This window comes from Sarcophilus harrisii, chromosome 2 (genome assembly GCF_902635505.1).
Source record: "Sarcophilus harrisii chromosome 2, mSarHar1.11, whole genome shotgun sequence".
Lineage (NCBI taxonomy): Eukaryota > Metazoa > Chordata > Mammalia > Dasyuromorphia > Dasyuridae > Sarcophilus > Sarcophilus harrisii.
In genome coordinates, this window is record NC_045427.1 from 48,885,097 (window position 1) to 48,904,264 (window position 19,168).

The 19,168-nt window shown below is 37.4% G+C and overlaps 1 protein-coding gene across 9 annotated transcripts in view; it reads right to left on the minus strand.

Moving 5' to 3' along the window:
- The window catches only part of BANP (BTG3 associated nuclear protein), a 232,420-nt gene extending 213,747 nt beyond the window's left edge, over window positions 1-18,673 (minus strand). For 2 of the 9 annotated variants that reach the window (XM_023495103.2, XM_023495098.2), the window contains exon 1: window positions 18,266-18,669. The gene's annotated coding sequence lies outside the window, so the exon portion shown is untranslated. Of the gene's footprint in view, window positions 1-18,265 lie in introns of all 9 variants that reach the window. The other 7 variants (XM_023495102.2, XM_023495104.2, XM_023495100.2 and 4 more) reach the window with 7 other exon arrangements.
- Window positions 18,674-19,168: the final 495 nt, after the last annotated feature.

The following is a 19,168-nucleotide window of genomic DNA, read 5'->3' on the forward strand; positions in this document are numbered from 1 at the left end:
AATGCAACAGCTGGGGATTACAAGAACAGGGATTGTGAACATGTGATGGATGGCCCTGGGAAACAGGAGGAGTTAAACCCCTCCTTGAATACCTGGGGCTGTTCCAAACAATATATTTTACCAGAATGTGAGGTCATTCAGGGCAAAAAGGATTATTGTTATGCCAAGCTCAGGGCACAGCTTGCTTGCTGGGTCTTAGCTCTGGAAAACAGTATTCACAAAATATTTTGATAGCTTGTATATGATGATTTGCATGTGTCTTCCTCCATTAGACTGCGAGTTCCTTCACAGCAGGAACTGTCCTTTACTTTTCCTTATATCCCCAGAGCTTACTTAGCACAATGCCTTGCACAAAGTAGGCACTTAATAAATGTTTACTATCACAAAATCAGGCTAAGCATTTAGCTAAGTATGGTGATGTGCAGATGAAAAAAGTAAAACTGAGGGCACTGTATGTGACAGTCAGAAGGCAGTGGCCAAGGAGTGATTAGAATCCAGGTCTGTCCTCTTGCCTCTAGGTCCATCTCTAAATCCACTACATCTTGCTTCAGAGATTACAGAATATTTGACCTTTAAGAAACTATCTAGGGAGAATGAAATTGAGGCCAGCCAAGGTCATACAACTGGGTAATGGGAGACACAGAATCAGAATAAGGGTATGTTGCTTCCCAGCCAAGAGTTCCTTCCTCCATAATATACTCAACAGCAAACAAGTCAATCAAATAAATTCCATTTTGAATTGTCAAATTCCTGGCCTTTTTTTAAAGTCTTACATCCCAGAAAGACTGGTCATTGACAACCCATAAGTGCCAATCCTGATGGATAATGGGAGTGGGCCAATAACTACTTGGCTAGATCCAAAGAGTTCAGGAAGCCACTGCCAGGTGGCATTTTTCCCTTTAGTTAGTTCTCTTGGGATTAAGCTCTAATTAGCCAAAGCTAATTGTAGAAGGCAGCATGGTGTAGCAGAAAGTATATCAGCTCTGGAGTAAAAGGACCAAGTTTAAATCCTACCTTTGATGTTTACAACTTGTTTGACCTTGAACAACTCACTTTAGTTTAATTTAAGTGCAGGAACTGTATGTGTGTAGACTCTGCAGCCCCTTCCAGTTTTATTCATTTTAAATAAGAAAATTTTGTTTTGGTTTTTAAATGACTTTAAAGAAAAAGACAAACAGCAAAGACAATGTACAACGCAATAATGTTTTTGATCACATGCTTCATTTTGTGGGGGGAGGGAAGTAATCCACATTTACTAATAACTGACATTTATAAAGTGTTTTAAGGTTTTGCAAAGTCCTTTATTGATATTATCTACCTTGAGCCTCACAGCAAACCTAGGAAGGAGGTAAGGTAGCAGTTATTAGCCTAATCTTATATACAGGTGAGGAAATGGGCATGGAAAGATTCCATGACTTGTCACAAAGTGAATACCATAGGCAGGATACAAATTCTGGGTTCTCCTTCATTCTATAACTCTGTTGGGGGAGGGGAGGAGTTGGCAGAGATACTGGAGTGTTTTGCCTTTCCCTTCTCCTGCTCATTTGACAGATGAGGAAACTGAGGCAAACAAGATGGAGTGACTTATTCAGGGTCACACTAAGTGTCTAAGGCCAGATTTAAATACGTGAAGATGAATTTTCCTAATTCTAAAGCCCGGTGCTCTACTACTACACCACCAAAACACTCTTTGGCACATAGAAGGCACTTAATAAATATTTACTGAATGACTAAAGGGAGGAAAAATATATATAGTTGTGTTTCAAGAATGAAAATAGTGGTTTCTAACCTCTCTGTTATGGCCCCTTAAAGAATCAAGAGATCAGCAAGGTGTTCCACAAATTCAACTGCACATCAAGTATTTAACTCCAGTAAAAATATATGACATGGCTCATAGTAATAAACAAGCAAACAATCTTTCTACAATGAACAGATACATGTCTCACACATCTGTGTATTACTATTTTTTAAATACATTAGAAAATAAACCTAGGCTCCCAATACCTACTCATTTCAATGCTAAAGGAAGTTTCTCATTTCCTAATTACTTTGACTTGATTTTCTAAAGGAATATTATTAGTACAACTACTTTCTTCTGAAAGGAATTCTCAATGTTTCAGAAAGGCCTGGAGTTTACATGAACTGATGATGCTAAATGAAGTGAGTAAAACCAAGAGAATATAGTACACAGCAACAACAAGATTATGTAATCATCAACTCTGATGGACATGGCTTTTTTCCACAATGAGGTGATTCAGGCCAATTCCAATAGACTGGTGAGAGAGAAAAAGAGAGAGAGGATTATGGGGACTGAATGTGGATTGTAACAGCATTGTTGTTTGCTTGCTTTTTTTTCCCTCTTTCATTTTTTTTTCCTTTTTGATCTGATTTTTCTTGTGCAGCATGATAAATGTGAAAATATGTAAAGAACAATTGCACATATTTAATATAAAATGGATTGCTTGCTATCAGGGGAAGAGGTGGGAGACGGGATGGAGAAAATTTTGGAATACAAGGTTGGATGCTGAGAACTATCTTTGCATATATTTTGAAAAAAGGCTATTATTATTAAAAAAAAAAAAAAAAAAAAAACCTCAAAGAGTTTTCAAATTCAAAGAGAATGACCACTACTGAACAAGAGAAAAGACCATGGGTAGATCTTACATGAAATAATAATAGAAGAACATGAACAAGAATAACAGAACACGAGAAGGAATGGTACATTCTATTTCGATCTCTAACCATAGAAGAAATATCCCTAAATAGACTTCACAGAACTTTAAATCAAATGTATGTATTTATAATTACTGGTCTTAACATGACCATTTCCCAAGTTGAACACAATGCACTATCAGTCAAGAATTAAATAAAAACAATAAAATAAAATTAACAAGGAAAAATAAACAAGCAAAAAGTATTAAATCTGTGATGAGTTTTGAAATATTTTCTGAAGCAATAGCTATGAAAACTATATTATTTCTGAAAAATAACTCAGTTAAACAGAATAGAGCAACCTTGTACTTAAAAGATTATTCTTCTGTATATCCAAGATTAGGGAACAGAAGAGAAAACTGAATAGCTGCATGGCAAAAAGAAAAAAAAAATCAGGTTTACATCTCATACAAGGAATTATAATTACAATTAAATCAATCACCTAAACATTTTTTAAAAAACACTTTGTGATTTTTTTTAAAAAAGAAAATACTTAAGAAGCAAAAGTGAACAAATTATAACATATAAAAATCAACATTTTTCATAACAAAAAACAATGGATCCAAAATAAAAACAAAATATAAAGGTACTGCCAGACACATTACAACTGTAATTGACTAGTTATAACTACAATATAAATGCTACAGAAGGGTAACAAAACCATAGCGTGGGCAGGAGGAAAAAAGAGATAGAATTGTGATAATTTGACTCTAGACCTCAGGGAAAATGAAAAGAACAGAAAAAGGGGGCAATCTCAAGGTAGCATTCCTATCCATAAGGATAATCAGAATTTCTGAAAATCCAGAATAGTAGGAAAAGCAAGGATTGTGTTATGTATGGCAGAAAAGTCTGTCAATATATATGCTAATATTGCTAATATTAGGATAGAATTCATGTGAATAAATAAAAAGCAAAAATTTATTTCAGCTAAGTGGTGCAGCAAATTGGAAAGATCTAGGTTCAAATTATCCTTCAAACACAAAGTAGCTATGTGACCCTGGTAGGCCACTTAATCTTGTCTGACTCAATTTTCCCAACTGTAAAATGAGAATTGTCATTAAGTAGTTCAGTTGTAATTAGAAAGTTCAAGTTTTATGATTTTATTTGGAATTTATTCCTTAGTTTATCTACAATTATTTATTTTATCTACAATTATTTATTTTTTTCTATTTTAAATAAAACAAACTTTTGGGTCTATAACCAAAAATTTCAGGAAGGGACCCTACTCTTACTATTTTGTGTAATGTAATTAATTGCACATTAAGTAAATGGCTGCAGCCAATGCAATGAATTCTTGTTATGTTCTATTTGGTCATATCTGACTCTACAACCCCATGTGGGGTTTTCTTCGCAAAGACTCCAGAGCGATTTGCTATTTTCTTCTCTAGCTCATTTTATACATGAGGAAACTGAGGTAAACAGGGTTCAATGATGTGCCCAGGTTCATAAAGATAGTAAGTTTCTCAAGCTGAATCTGAACTCAGATGTGTCATCAGGAAGTAGTTCCAGACCAGTGTTATATGCACTATGGCACCACTTAGCTGCATCATAACTGACACTGTAGAAGCAAAATAACTGATCTTTAATAAATGATTATTTCCTCTAAATTGAACATTTAAGTAGAAGGCAAAATATTTCATTTAGAAGAGTATCTTAAAAATTTCAACGGCTCCTTCTTCTATTTCTTCATATTCTTCATATTCTATTACATTCGAAGTGCTTCTTAGGATGGTGGCTACACCTATATTTCAAACATAATTAAACCTAAATAAGTCTTGATTTAGGAAACAAATACAAGTCAAGCTTCCCAATCCTGTGGGCTTGTTTTCCTTAATGTGGAATTTTTAACCTCAATTGTAAAACTTAATTCGTGTCTAACATAGCATCAACTAAAATCTGTTTTTTCTCTTTACAACTTCCCTGAATGATAGGAGATAAGTAGGCATTTCCACTGAAAAGACCACTGTGCATATATAGATAAGTAAATGTAATAATTCAATAAATCTGTGACTTTGTAACTTATTGGGCCTATCTGCACAACTCCAAATTGAAAACAAGATACTTTTTCCATATGAAATAAAAGAATTGAGGGATTTCCTATTTTTAAAACTGGAAATAATCCCAAAAATCTCTTGGATCTACATTAATAGTGCTTACTATCCCACACTTCCCATGACTGTAGTGGCTGCCTTGGGACACTGAATGGTTGGATCAGTTCACAGCTTGGCCAACAGTCCATTAGCGTCTTCCAGTTCAGGTGTCATGAAGAATGGTGAAGCCCAATTTTCCCACATAAACCACAGCAAAAACTAAAAAAAGCTCCTAAGAAGAATCAATGAGAAAGCAAATGGAAAAGAAGCAGTCTCATCCATCAAGCCTAGAAGTGCAGAAAAAAGCCAACAAAGTGAGGAGGTGCTACAGAGAAATCAGAATAACTGACCATATAAAACTGAGTATAACCCTATAAGGAGAAAGTAGACCTTCCAGAGAGCAGAAGACTTTCCAGAACTTCTAATGAAAAGATGAGAATGAAGCAGAAATTATTAAATGCTATTAACTTATTAACATTTAATACATTAAATTATTAAACTAAACTGGAAAAAAAAATCCAGAAAGACATTTAAGGGGATCCTTAAGGACACCTCTCTGGTCCACAAGAACAATATGAGAACAATAAGGTGAAAGGAGGCATGGACACAGAAGTACAGGATGTGGAGGTGATCTCTTCTGAGGATGCAATGGACAGCTGGGCTTCCAAGTCACTGAGAATAAGATACAACAAGACTTGGACAAAACCTGGTTCTATGCCAGACTACTTGGCAGAGCAGAATGACCAAGCCCACGTTACTAAGACTACTTTGATCTATCTCATCCATGATCCTGTGGGACAGAGACTTACTGCAACACAAAGAGAACATGACAGATTATCATCAAAAATGGATGAAAGATCAAGCTTAAGGCCTGACAACACAATGGCTGTTATACAAAGAAAAAATTCGGAGGAGCTGTGATCTCACCTCCTCACCCAGGGATGATGGCAGTACTCCATATGACTGTTCTATAATTCCAGTAATGAGAATTGCTCACCCTTTAGTAGCTATGGCATCAGCATGGAATATGGAGTCTGCTGGCTGTGCTCTGCATTTATTACCATACCCTGTTCCATTCCAATGGTCTTCATCAATGTTCATGTAACATCCACTGGCCACCCAATTAGCACTCCACTACTGAAAAAAACATGATATTGCAGCATTCCAAAGTGTATGGGGGGTTTGGGAATTCTCCAGAGATCACTACAGGCTACAATTCACATTTTCATCATGAATGCCTCTCCAAATAAACAATCTTGATTTTTTTTAACTATATAAAATGTATGTGTATATAAAATATACATAAAAAAATATGTATACATACACACATATATAATTATATAATTACAGACACACACACACACACAGTTCTCATACTACAGAGTGAACCATGAAGACATTGGATATGTTTCCAATATTATGTAATAATATACATTAGTGGATGATGGAGCAGAGTATGCATATGATAGGCCAGTGAATTCCATTCTGTATTCCAAAGTTATTTGCTAATTTGTGAAGACAACCTTGTACATTAGCATTTTAAGAAAGGTCCAAGTAACAGCCCCTAAGGGAAAGAAGAGCTTTGGAATAAACCCTCCTCTGCTGAGCCTGAATAACTGTTGAGTTCGGATTTCACTCATTCCGCGGACCCAGCAAGCAAAATTCCTGTGGGGTTATTTGGCAAAATGTTTAGTGTGCCATGATTTAAGTTAATATAAGTCAGCTTGTCAGAGTGAAAGGCAATTAATTCTGTCTGGTATGCCTACCCATTATTTCTCTAGGATTAAAAATAAATCTCTAACTATATATGACAAACTAGGTCTAACATGATAAATATGTAAAAAAAGGTTTGCTGATTCATTGACTGAGGTAAAAAACAGGAAAAGCAATTGGGAAGGTTGGAGTAGGTGTGAGAGAGAGAAAGGGAAGAAGAGCCAGATGTTGCTTTGACTATAATTTAATCGAGCCATACTTTTTCTTTGTTCTAAATTAAATTCCATTGTGGTCTGAAAATATTCTGCAAGAAATTGATTTACCATCAGCTCTTAATTGCTGTTCATGTACACAAACATATTCATCCCTTCTCCCTGATCAAAGGAAAAGAGGCAGCAAAATGGTCCTGAGACTTAGTGATGAAGGAACTCTGTCAAGGGAGCTTCCCATAGTAGGTAGTTTAATAGAGGAAAACCAAACCAAACCACTCCTCTGCAGTTACAAGGCATAACTTTCTGTGATTTGCACCACAAAAAAGATAATCAACAGTCATGAGAAAATAGTTATTAATAACTAAAGCCCAAAGCAGCCAGAGTTATGATAAGGTAATGACATGACAACTTCTTGCCATCGAAATTTGATCTAACTGTTAATAAGTTCAAGAAAATCAAGTTTTCAAAGAATAATTAGGTTCAGTATAACATTTCCATTCAAACAAAGGATGCCTCATGTTTTCCAGAATGGCTGTTTAAATGCCTGGAACAATCTGCATAGCAATCAAAAAATCTGTTATGGCAAATCACTTTTACTCTGTATTTTCCACTGTTTCCACATGTGGAACTTCTTGTGAACTTTTTCTCTTTCTTTGAACATAATTATTCTACTGTTTTGTCCAATAATGGTAACTACTTTAAAATCTTAAGGGGAAAAAAAGCATTTTCAACAAAATCTCAGTTTTCAGAAACATTGTTTTTACTTTCATGAACTTCTAATAAACCATTAACAACCTAGCCTAAAAGGAGTTAAAATGTGGCTTATTGGTTTTTCTTCAAACCACATTACTGTGACATCATCAAAACTTCTCTACAATACCATCCTGAGGCTTAAGCTATTACTGTAGGCATCCTCCTTTCTCCATCTCTCACAAGACAAATACACACTTCTCTCCTTTCTAGAAAAAATTGAGTTCATCTAGTGTGAGCTCCCACTGGCACCTTCTCCTTCAGCTCCACAATATCTTACATTTATCCCATCATCTTTCCTTTGACTATCAAAGAAAACAAATACCTCCTTTGTACAGTGAGCCCTTCTACCTCTATCCTAGATCCCATTTCTTTGTGCCTCCCCTGAGGCCTTTCTATCTCAAAGATCACTTTCCTCCAGAGCAGCTTAAATATTTCACACTTGTCAGTTCCTTCCTTATAGACTTCAGACAGGGACCAGTTTTCCTATTTAAAAAAAAAAAAAAAAAAAAAAAAAAACCTAAACCTAGACAAGATTAAATGGCCCCATTTGATATCTTCTCTCCTGAATCTTTGGACTTCAAAGCCCTAGGATGTGGGATTCCTATCTCCCACTTTTATCTAGTATATGGGAGTTGTAGAATGTTAGATCTGAGAGGGACCTCAAAGATCATTTGCTCCAAGAGTTTTTTGGATCCTTTTAGTAATCTAGTGAAATATATGACCCCCTTTTCAGAATGTTTTATTTTATGAGATTACAAACATTGGAGTTCAATTATATTGAAGTACAGTCATCAAAGATTTTTTAAAAATTAAGTCCTTGGACCCCAGATTAAGAACCCTTCCATTTTAGAGATAAAGAAATTGAGACCCAGAGACTGAATGATTTACCTACATTGCCCATTAGCAGAAAGAAAGAAAGAAAAAAAAAAACTAAACCAGTGTCATAAATATGCAGTCAAGCAAAGCAGGGGATAAATATAGGAAATCTAGGCCCCTCCTCCCCCCTGTATCTGGCAAGTCACCAGATGTAATACATTCTCTTAGAAGCGTCTGTTTCTCTTGAGAAATCAGTGACATGCATGACAAACTATGACCAGTGCTGAGGACCAGTCCCCACCTCTTCCTGTAAGAGTGGATACAATCAAAATGCAGAGGGAGATATTTTTGGACACCAGCAATGTGGGGATTTGCTTTACTTGACTATGCATATATGACAAAGACTTAGTTTTTCTTTCTTTCATTTTTTTTTTTAATTTTCAGTTGGAATTAGTGTAGGTGAGAGAGACAGAATAAATGCTAGTTAACAAAAAACACAAAATTAAAAAAACAAACGATCAAGGAAATTACTGTTCTTCTCTAGTATCATTATGTTGCTTTAAATTTTTATCACCTGCTACCATGATAGTCTTCTAACCTTCTTCTTGCTGATTGTCTTTTTAGTAATTAAATTCTATATACCAATGCCACAAGCACATATTTACAGTTGCATAATCGAACTGTATACAGTTCCACCGTGCTTGTTGATTAACAATTTTTTAAAAATGTGATAAGAATGAAACAAAATATGACCCTAAGGACTCTTGCAACAATCATTTGAGTCCTTGTTGACTGATTTTCTCAGAATCCAAAAGAAGAGCTGCAAAGGTATCTCAGAGGTCATCTGGAAGAACAATACTCTCCATCTTTCTGGATCCTTTTTGATTCCGGGATCCCTTTAGTCACTATTACTATTGAGTAAGCTGCAAATCTGATAAGAGACATCTTCATGGAAATTTAAAATGTTCAAGAACACAGAAGCAAGGAGGAATCCTGTGGACTTCAGTAGAGATGTCTATTCACAATGACATCTCACTAATTAATGACCAATCAATTAATTACTTTCTTCCATATTTCCACATTATCTAACTAAGGCCTACTCTTTGTGTACAACCAATTGTATCTTATGGATGCAACTATCATCTAATGAATTAGCAATTCGCCCATGTGTTTTGTATGATTTGCAAATGACAAGCAAGTCATCTGTGCCTCTTTTTAAGTCACTGGTGAAGAAGCAAAGCAAAATCCCTGACATCCAGAATGGAAACTTCTTCCTGTGTGATGAGAACCAATAAAGCTCCCCAGCATCCAATCATTTGAATCTACAATAATGATTGCCTGATTTCCACAATTCTTCATTTTAGCCACAAAAGTAATCTCAAGATACTTGATCAACTACAAATGGCATACTTATAAAATGTGGAGATTACACAGAGTTGTAGTAGGTTAATTAACAGGAGGGCAGGATAGCAGGTCAAAGTAAAGCAGAGGGGCAAAAAGTCCTTTGCAATCCCTTTGCACTGGGTAAATCAATAAACATTTATTATCAACTACTTTTTTTGCTTTTGATACAATATTTGAAACTCCCTTACGACAGGGATTCTTAACCTAGAGTTAATCTAGACAGACAGCTAATGCAACAGCTATGCACAAACAAGCCATAGCCAAAATAAGAACTCAGCAGAACAAAGGCACTAGGGTTAAAGAGGCCTTAGAAGGGTGAAATGTGGACTTTTAGCTGAGACTTTAAAGCTGTGACATCACTACAGTTTATCTGTTCCTCCCTTCTCTCCCAAGTTGCTAAAAAGGTTCTTTTTCTCTATAATCTACATCACTAACCCTACCAGTATCCTAATTTCCTTTCCCTCCCTTTGACAAAAATCAAATAGAACAGATTTAAAATACCAAATGGCTATTGCTAAATTTGTAAATGAGACTTTTAACAGCTAACCAAGTCAGGTAGCAAATTTAGCCCTCAAACTTGAAGAAACTGTCAATAAAAACAAGCAATACTTGTCCCCATCCCCTCCCTGCTTTCCCTTAGATGCATTTATTTTCTGTCTACAACAGTGGTCTCTCAAACTGAAACTCATTTTCCCTTCTTGCTTCAAATTCTGGCACTAATTTATACCCCAAGTATTCTTAATGTTACTCATCCAGAGCTTTTCAGTTTCCTGTGCCTCTTGACAAGGGTAGAGCCTTAAATAAGATTTTGGGGCAAGAAATAATCCCTGGGGATATTTATTTATTCAACAACTTTTTTTTCCTTTCAAAATATATCAGTCAACTGTGTTCAAGATCCCGTGAGTGCTTAGGCAGACTCATATCTGCTTCTCTCAGCTTGGACTCAGTAACTATGTTATTCCAAGTACTGGAAGATTCAAAGTAGCCACCATGTCTGGGCCATGGAATAAGTCTGACAAACTGCTGAGTGTTGGTATCCTCCAAAGACCTTCAAAACTGTCTAAGTCTGACAGTCATTGATGAATTACATGCTATGTGCTAAGTAGTGGGAATACAAAGACAGGCAAAAACCAATCCCTGATCTCAAAAAGTTCAGCCCAACAGAAAGACAATACACAAATAGGTATACACGAGATATATATGGAGTAAATTGGGGAAAGGGAGGAAATAAGCATTTATATAACTCCTACATGGTGCTAAGTGTTTTATAAATATGATCATTTTAATCCTCACCATAACACTGGGGAGTAGAGGCCATTATTATTCCTATTTTATAGATAAGGAAACTGAGGCAAACATTGCAGAGTCACACAGCTAGAAAGTATCCGAGGTCAGATCTGAAATGAGGTCTTACTGAGTTCAAATCAGAAGTCATCTCAGAGAGAAGGCACTAGCATTGAGGGGTTCAAGAACATGGAATCTATTTTATGACACTAATAGGATCCTTTTAATCTTGTTTCTACCAATAAAATATTAGCTTCTTAAGGGGGAGGGGGAGGTATTATTTTGTATCCTTAGCAGCTAGTATAGTTCCTGGGTACATGGCATGTGCTTAATAAATGCTTATTGATTGAATTATAAATTTTAAAAGTAACATGTAAGTACCCACCTTTACACCATTTTGCTATTCTACTTAATTCTACAAATGGAAGTATAAATTGCTTCTTACAACCATTAGGAAATTATCATTTTCACACTGATTATTAGTTTTTTTGTTTGTTTTAAGGACACAGACACCATTCTAGGTACTGGAAATATGGAGGTGGAAAAAAAAAAAAAAAAAGACAAGCTTGTAACATATGGGGAGGATGTGTCAAAGATGAAAATCATTTATAAAGGCAAAAATGTGATGAGTAAAGGAAATAACAGTGTGTATTATTGCACCTCTCCATGTCAGGACTTAATCCTTCATTAAGCAGTTGTATTTGTAATTTCCTTACCTGCACAAGGTTCACCCTGCACCTAGGAGTTTAACACTTTTGTTGTAGTCTAAGTAGCAAGACTGGGAGTCAAAAGTTAACTCTCTAGCTACAATAAGTTCAATGTCAAACTTTCATACACTGAATAGTCTTATCAAAGGAAATACCAATAGCATTCTCAAGCCTCAAATAAACAATTCTAGTTGGAAAAAATGTTTGATAATGTTCAATCTTAACATATATGATACCATGATAGATTATAAAGTATTTTGAATAAAACAAAATTATTTTACAAGAAAAAAAGCTCATTGTCTTTCACAAATTTACTTCCGGGTTTAATTTGGGAGCCTAGTCTCATCTTTCTATATATTGCCTTCTATGATTTTTTTGTTGTGCCTTTTATTAAAAACCTACATATTTCTAGATGACTTGATTTCTCACACACAAGAAACAGTGGGAGAAAAAAAATCAAATCATTTCTGTATGTCTGTAGAACACATTGTGGACTTTACCATTCTATTAATAGATGTGGATGAATTAACGTTTACTAAATTCCAGGTTATCTAATCCTTTAACATATAGTGCCGTGCAAATGTCAATATATTCTGTCAAATTCATTAGTTCAATTCAATCATCATGCTATTATTTAGTACAACTGATCATAGGTTCCATACCTAACTGGTCCACTTCTTTCTGCTACTAGAATTTATAGCGTGTGACTTGTAAATCCATCTTGTCTCTTTATTGGGGGAGAGGAAAGATGATATATTCTAAGCAGTAACAGCCCAGTAGAAATACTAATAGCTAGAAAAACTCAAAAACTACAATATTGATGGTAGTTCATCATCATGATTGTGTAGAGACAAAATAAAAGTAATCTTTTGGAAAATACTGTTTGAACCTCTAGTACCATCACTACTACCCCACTTTCCTATCCTAGCCCTGTCACATAAACACAACAAAGCAATTTTCTGCTTAAAAAGTGGTGAAAGAATAAAAAGTGGAATGGTGAAGAGTCAATAGAGGGATCTATTTACAAATGGGATGAGGCTCCTTATTTTAATCTAGTCTTCAAAACTCCTAAAAGGTCAACACTAATATTCAGATTTAAGATTTTAAAACATCTTTGGAAGACTTCGAAATAAACCATCAAAACAATACCTTGAACAATGACTGCCAGAAGCTTTTGATTTTAAAACTTCTCACCCATTGCCAGATGTTCTAGTATACAGACCAGTTTGTTTTCTACTCTAGGCTGTGGTCAAATTGAACCACATAAATGTGAAGCACACTTCTGCTCTTGTTTTTCCTAGAATCCAAACTTTTTTCCTAATAAAATCACATTTTAAGGATTAAGTTCACATTGAATTACATTTTATTCTTCCTTGTGTGATCTTATGTGAACACTACACATTTGAAACAGAAATCCAAAAACAGACCTTTATTTACTACATATGCATCACATTCAAGTTTTTAAAAATTGTGCTAAGATTACAGTACACAAATGTGTTAATTCTTTAATACTGTCATGCTCTGAATTCTAACATACTTATAAAAATATAAAGGGAGGAGAGAAGTGATTTTATAAAGAAAAAAAATTTGACCGTTTAAAACCTGGTTAGTAAAAAGATTTTAAAAACCCTGTTTTTTATTTAAACAGTAATTTCAAGGGGGTCATAGTCATAATAAGCAGTGTATTCAGTTCCAATTCTTATCTTGTATTTTCAGATTAATTTAAAGACACAATTAAATACATATATTTATTAAACACCTACTATGTGTAAGGTACTGTAGTAGGCACTAGGGATACAAAGACCAAAAAAAAAAAAAAAAGGAACAGTCCTTGCCCTCAAGGAGCTTACATTCTATTGGGAAATAGGCAGAATCACGTAGACAGGAGAGATCAGAGAGCTTGTAAAAGGCAGTAGGTTTCTGAATCTGCTTGATAGATGTAATCATCCCTGTAATCAGAATCTGTAATAGCAGCTCCCATTTCTTGCCAGTTTACACATAGCCAACATTTAAGCCATTCATCCCTACACAACAACCACAAACACACAACAGCCAGTCTTAAAATGAGGCAACATTCCCACATATATTATAATGTAATTACAGATTATAAAAATTAACTAGGCATGTGTGATTTAGTGACTAGTTTTAAATTGTCAGCAAAACTCCAATAACACACTGGTTGACTTGAGAGTTATTTCAAATCTTTTAAGAATAATCTGTCAGGGGCAGCTAGGTGGCGCAATGGATAGTACACCAGCCTTTTAGTCAGGAGGATCTGAATTCTAAACTGGCCTCAGACTTACATAACTCTTCCTAGCTGTGTGACCCTGGGCAAGTCACTTAACCCCAATCGCCTCAGCAAAAAAGAAAATCATCTATGTCTAATAATCTACTAGAGGTTTTTAATGAAGTACTGACTATGTGGTAATGGTCTATACTCTTCCTCCCTTAGGAACCATGTTTGACAAACACCTAATATATGGGCACCTAAGATAAATGCTTCATGTGGCAACTTCAGTATAATTGTAGGTCTTTCTCAACGTTTGTCTCAGTAAACTAATAAAAAGCTAAGAACCAAATATGTGCCTGAAAATTCTATTTTGAAACATTTTGTTGCCTGTTAATCATTTGGTAAAATTTTAAACCTTAAATTAGAGCAGAAGGAGTGGTAGTTTCTGCCCAGCACAGTATCCTACAATTATTCATGATTCAGTCCGCCTGGACATCAGGCCTCCTACTGGCCGACACAGAGATTTAATAGGAAGTTCATTCATTGAAGGCCCACCACAGTTCCAAGAATTCCATCAACTTTCCTTTATATTGGAAGAAATGAGACAGGAGCTTGGAATCTACTTGACAACTATCCAGGTGTACTTCATCTGAAGTTCTTTTACGCACTATAAATTCTGATCAAACTAGACTCCTAGTAGCTCCCCAAATACCTGACATCTCCCACCTTGTACACCATCACTGATTGTCCTATGTTCTGGTCTATGTTCTCAATGGCCAAACTAGACTCACTCATCTGTAAGCCTGCCAAAATTCTTTTCTGTCTGCCAGATTCTTTCAAGGTTGAAATTCAGGTTTCTGCTCTTTCATGAAGTTCTCTCTGTACGACCCACCTTCCCCCACCCGAAGATGCTCCCTTCCTTATCAAATTTTCCTGACACTTTGGATCTCCTTTGCAACTTCATTCTGTTTTCTAATCAGAGTTATCCGTGTATATTCACAGCCCTACTCCCCCATCCCCATAAAGGTTAAGCTCACCCAGGGCAGAAAGTTACCTGTCACATTTGTATCTCTACCATCAAACTCAGTGCCTTCCTCATAGTAAGAATGTAATACAACTTGACTGAATTGAATCTCACTTTAAAAAGTGGGTTTTGTTGGAATGCATTTATTGCAAATAGCTATCATCACGGATAACATATACTTTTATCTACATCTTCACTACATCTTCACTATTCAAATAAAATAAACACTTAAAATACAAATTATGCCACAATGCAAATTAAGTTATTCAATCTTTATTACATGTGGCAAATCATGCAAAACTCTGAAGTGAGAGTCAAGTGAAAGGCAACATTTCTTTTTTTTACTTTACTCCCCTTTTACTTTTACTCCCTCCCTACCAAGCCATTCCAAAGCAAAATCCTCTTTCCTTCAATTAAGTCCAAGTTAAGCTTGCATGTCCCAGCTATATGTTCATCCTAAACCCTTCTACTTCACTATCTTTGGGACCACTTGTTTGATTCCTTCTAGTGATTCCCAAGGCAGTTGGCTTGGGCAAAGTCAAAGTTCAGTCATAGTGAGTTATAACTAAAACAAAGTCATTCAGAACACCACACCTAGAAAAAAATTTTCACAGCCATGGACTGCAAACCTAATTCACCCAACATCGCACAAATATCACTATTATTTCTAAAGAAAAATTCAGTATTTTGGAAATGTAACTATCCTTAAAAACCTAATCTAAGCCCTGCACATTTTCAGAGGATACTAAAAATGAAAGCCTAAATCACGGAAGCCCTTTCATCAAAACAAATTAAACTGCTGGAGTCCCACCTCCAGATCCTTCCTGTCAGGGCTTTTTCACTGGGCAGAACCTTCTCACATCTCACACCAGTTTAGCAAATCCAAAAGAGATGGTATTTGTAAAATATCCAACACACAATAGGCACTTAATAAATGCTCTTTCATCTCCCTGCCTACCACCACCTTCCCCTCTTTTTCAGGCTTATTTTTCTCCCCTCCCCCCTGAAAATGTTATCATCTTCTTCACAAGCTAAGGACATATCCACCTAGGAACCAGCTGACATTCTCAAAGTTTGGATATGGCCAGCAGCTCTCATTCCCCTCCAGAGAGCTAGCCAGAGTGCTATCAAGATGGATCCAGTGAGAAGATGGTTTGTTTTTGTCACAGTGCAAAACAAAGTAGGAAAAAACCACATCACACTGGCAGTTCCGATTCATTTTTTAGCAACTACAACTGAAAACTAAGAGAGAAATTGCAACCCACATTTATGGAGTACCAAAACAAAGAAATTATGCTCATGTTGTGATTGTATATTTGTCTGAATTTTGCCCCAACTTAGCAAAAATGTAAAATTAAAACTAACCAAAGCAAAAACCAAGGGCTAAGTAAGATTCAAGAGCCAAATCAGTATCACCAAAAATAACATGAAGTGAGGCAAAACCCAGCTATATTCAGTCACTTTAGAAAATGAACTAAAAATGCTCTCTACATATCCTTTCACCTCTAAAATTCTACGTTTTCCTAAAATTCAAAGCAAGTCAAATCCTGATTTCTTTTTTTTAAATACATCAACTATATACAAGTAATTCAAAGATCTATGTGGATAGCTACGGAACAATGACAAGTTTAACAAGTTTTGTACTTTGGATTAATATTGTTCCAATTCTTTAAAATCCCACCAACTTACTTGTGGTATACTCTGGATACAATCACAGAATTTAACCCTCTTATGAGCTAAGACTTTACAATACACCATTCTAAGAAGTGAAAACTAAGCATGACAGGAAAAATGGAGCAATCTGGCATTCACCTTTTAACATAATGTTGAATTAGTCTTGTTAGTAATATTATGGTAAGCTAAGTGCCTAGGTTCAACACACACATTAAATATCCCCCAATCTCACCAAAATAACTGGTTTGAATTGCCACAGAAACCGAAATTCACCAAAAAAAAATAAAATAAAAAGTATTATCTGACAAGATATTGACCAACTGCAAGAACATAGTAGAGAAGCTCAATAATCACAGAATCAACAGTAATTTCACTTTCAAGAATTTAATTTCCCAAATCCTGAAGCTCTTATAATTTACCAAAATTCCTTTTCTAATACAAAGTCTACAAAGCCAATGAAAGAAAAAAGGAGGGGCCACAAGCTAGCTATATATATATATATATAAATATATATATAATATATAATTATATATATATATATAAATAATATATAAATGTAAATATAATAAATATATAATATAAATATATATATATATATAATATATAAATATATATATATATATATATATTATATATATTTTTTAAGCATAAAGGTTTGTTTGCAAAGCCCAAAGAAAGAAATTTAGGGCTTCCGAAATTCACAAAGGTGGGTCGCAGGCACGTGGGCTGTTTACGATACGAATTGCACCAGGTGAGCTGCAAGAGAAAATCAATTATCTTTGTTTGGGGAAGAATAGGAGCGGGGAGACTGGGGAGAGTCGTGAATAATGCCCTAAATGATCTTCTCCAACCGTTTCACGGGGCAGGGGGTGCGAATACTCAGTCATTCCTTAAAAACAAATTTTAAAAAAAAAAAAGTCTAAGCGCCCAGGTCCGACTCTCCGCTAAGACCCACTATTTTCCGGCTCTCCGGCTTCAGGCTACTTCGCTCTCACCCCTCTACGCCTCATCTGTAAAGTTAGGCAAGGGCCCTTTTTCCACTCCCAAACGTGAAGAAGCCTAGAAGGCGGCCATGCGGGAGAAAGGACTCCCTGCCCGGGCCTCAGTTTCCTCGCCTGTAAAAGTGAAAACTATTGCTCCCCCTTTCGGTTCTAAGTGCCCAGAACCCGGAGGGGCCTCGTCAGGCGGCCTCCGCGGCCGGGCCTCAGTTTCCTCATCTGTCAAGGAGGGGGGTGGGGCGGGCCGGTCTCCGGGGCCGCCGCCGAGCCCGGAGCCCGCGATGACCGCCCAGGAAGCGGCCGCTGCCTCCTCCCCCACCCCCGCCCCGGGATCCGCGACCCCCGGGCAGCGGGCGGCCCGAGCGAGGCCGCCGTTGGCGGCGGGGCCTGGCGGGCCTGGCCGGGCCTGCGCTCCTGCTCCCGCTGCCGGCGGCGGCTCCGGTCCGGGGGGGCGCGGCGAGGCCCGGGCCCGGCCGCCCCGGGGCTGAGGCGGACGCCGGGCCGGGCGGAGGGAGCTGGAGTTGGGCCCGGCCAGGCCGGGAGAGGAGAGCAGGGGAGAGGCGGGGGAGGGGGAGATCTCGCTCTCGCTCTCGCCCCGCGGGAAGGGGGGGAGGTGGAGACGCGACCGGCTGCGGGAGCTGCAATTACCGTGTGGGCTGCGGAATTCTCGTGGTGTTTGTCGGGGAGATGCGATAATGGCGTCCGTCCTCGCGAGAGGAGCTGCTGCAGTGCGCAGGCGCCGCGATTCCCTTCCCCCGCGGCGGTCGTCTTCCCAAACCTGCGCAGACGCATTACCCCCACCCGCCCGGAGAGGGAATAGGAAACGACGCGCGAGCGCCGGCCTCGTCCCTTATCTTCGTGCGCGCGCTTTTACCTTAACCTGATCCTACTCCTTTGGTCACTTCTTCAGTCAGAGCGCATGCGCGCCGCCTCCCAAGTTCATCCCGTTTACATTTTCCAGGACACGAGCAAGCGTATACTCTCAGCCTCTTTAGCTGACTGCGGGAAACAGAAAGTCATTTATATGGCTCGCTAAAACATTTGATTTATTGATTTTTGGGTTTGCTTATTGTTGTCGTTTCCCGCTCCCCACCCCCACCCCCACCCCCACGAAATAGCAGCGAATACTACAAATCCCAAGATGCCCTGCTCTCCCCGCAAGGAGCATTCGGGGAATTGTAGTCCATCCTGTGCTGTAATATTACAGGGCATGCTGGGACTTGTAGTCTGCCCAGTCGGTTTCCATCCCGGCGCGTTCCCCTGCCGCACGGAATGCTGGGACTTGTAGTTAAGTTAATTTAGTTATTAAATCCCTCGGAGGTTATTTTCATTATTTCCTTCTGTTCTTTTCTACTACATATTTGAAGATCTTGTCGGTGATCAGATGACTTGGGTCCCATGATGGAGATTTCTCTAATTGATTAATTTATTTTCAAGGCTTTTCCTCCCTGGAATTGATAACCCCCCCAGGAATGTCCCCATTTAGAGCCAGAAAGGTCCTTAAAAATCAGAGTCCAACCTCCTAATTTGACAGAGGAGGAAACTGAGGCA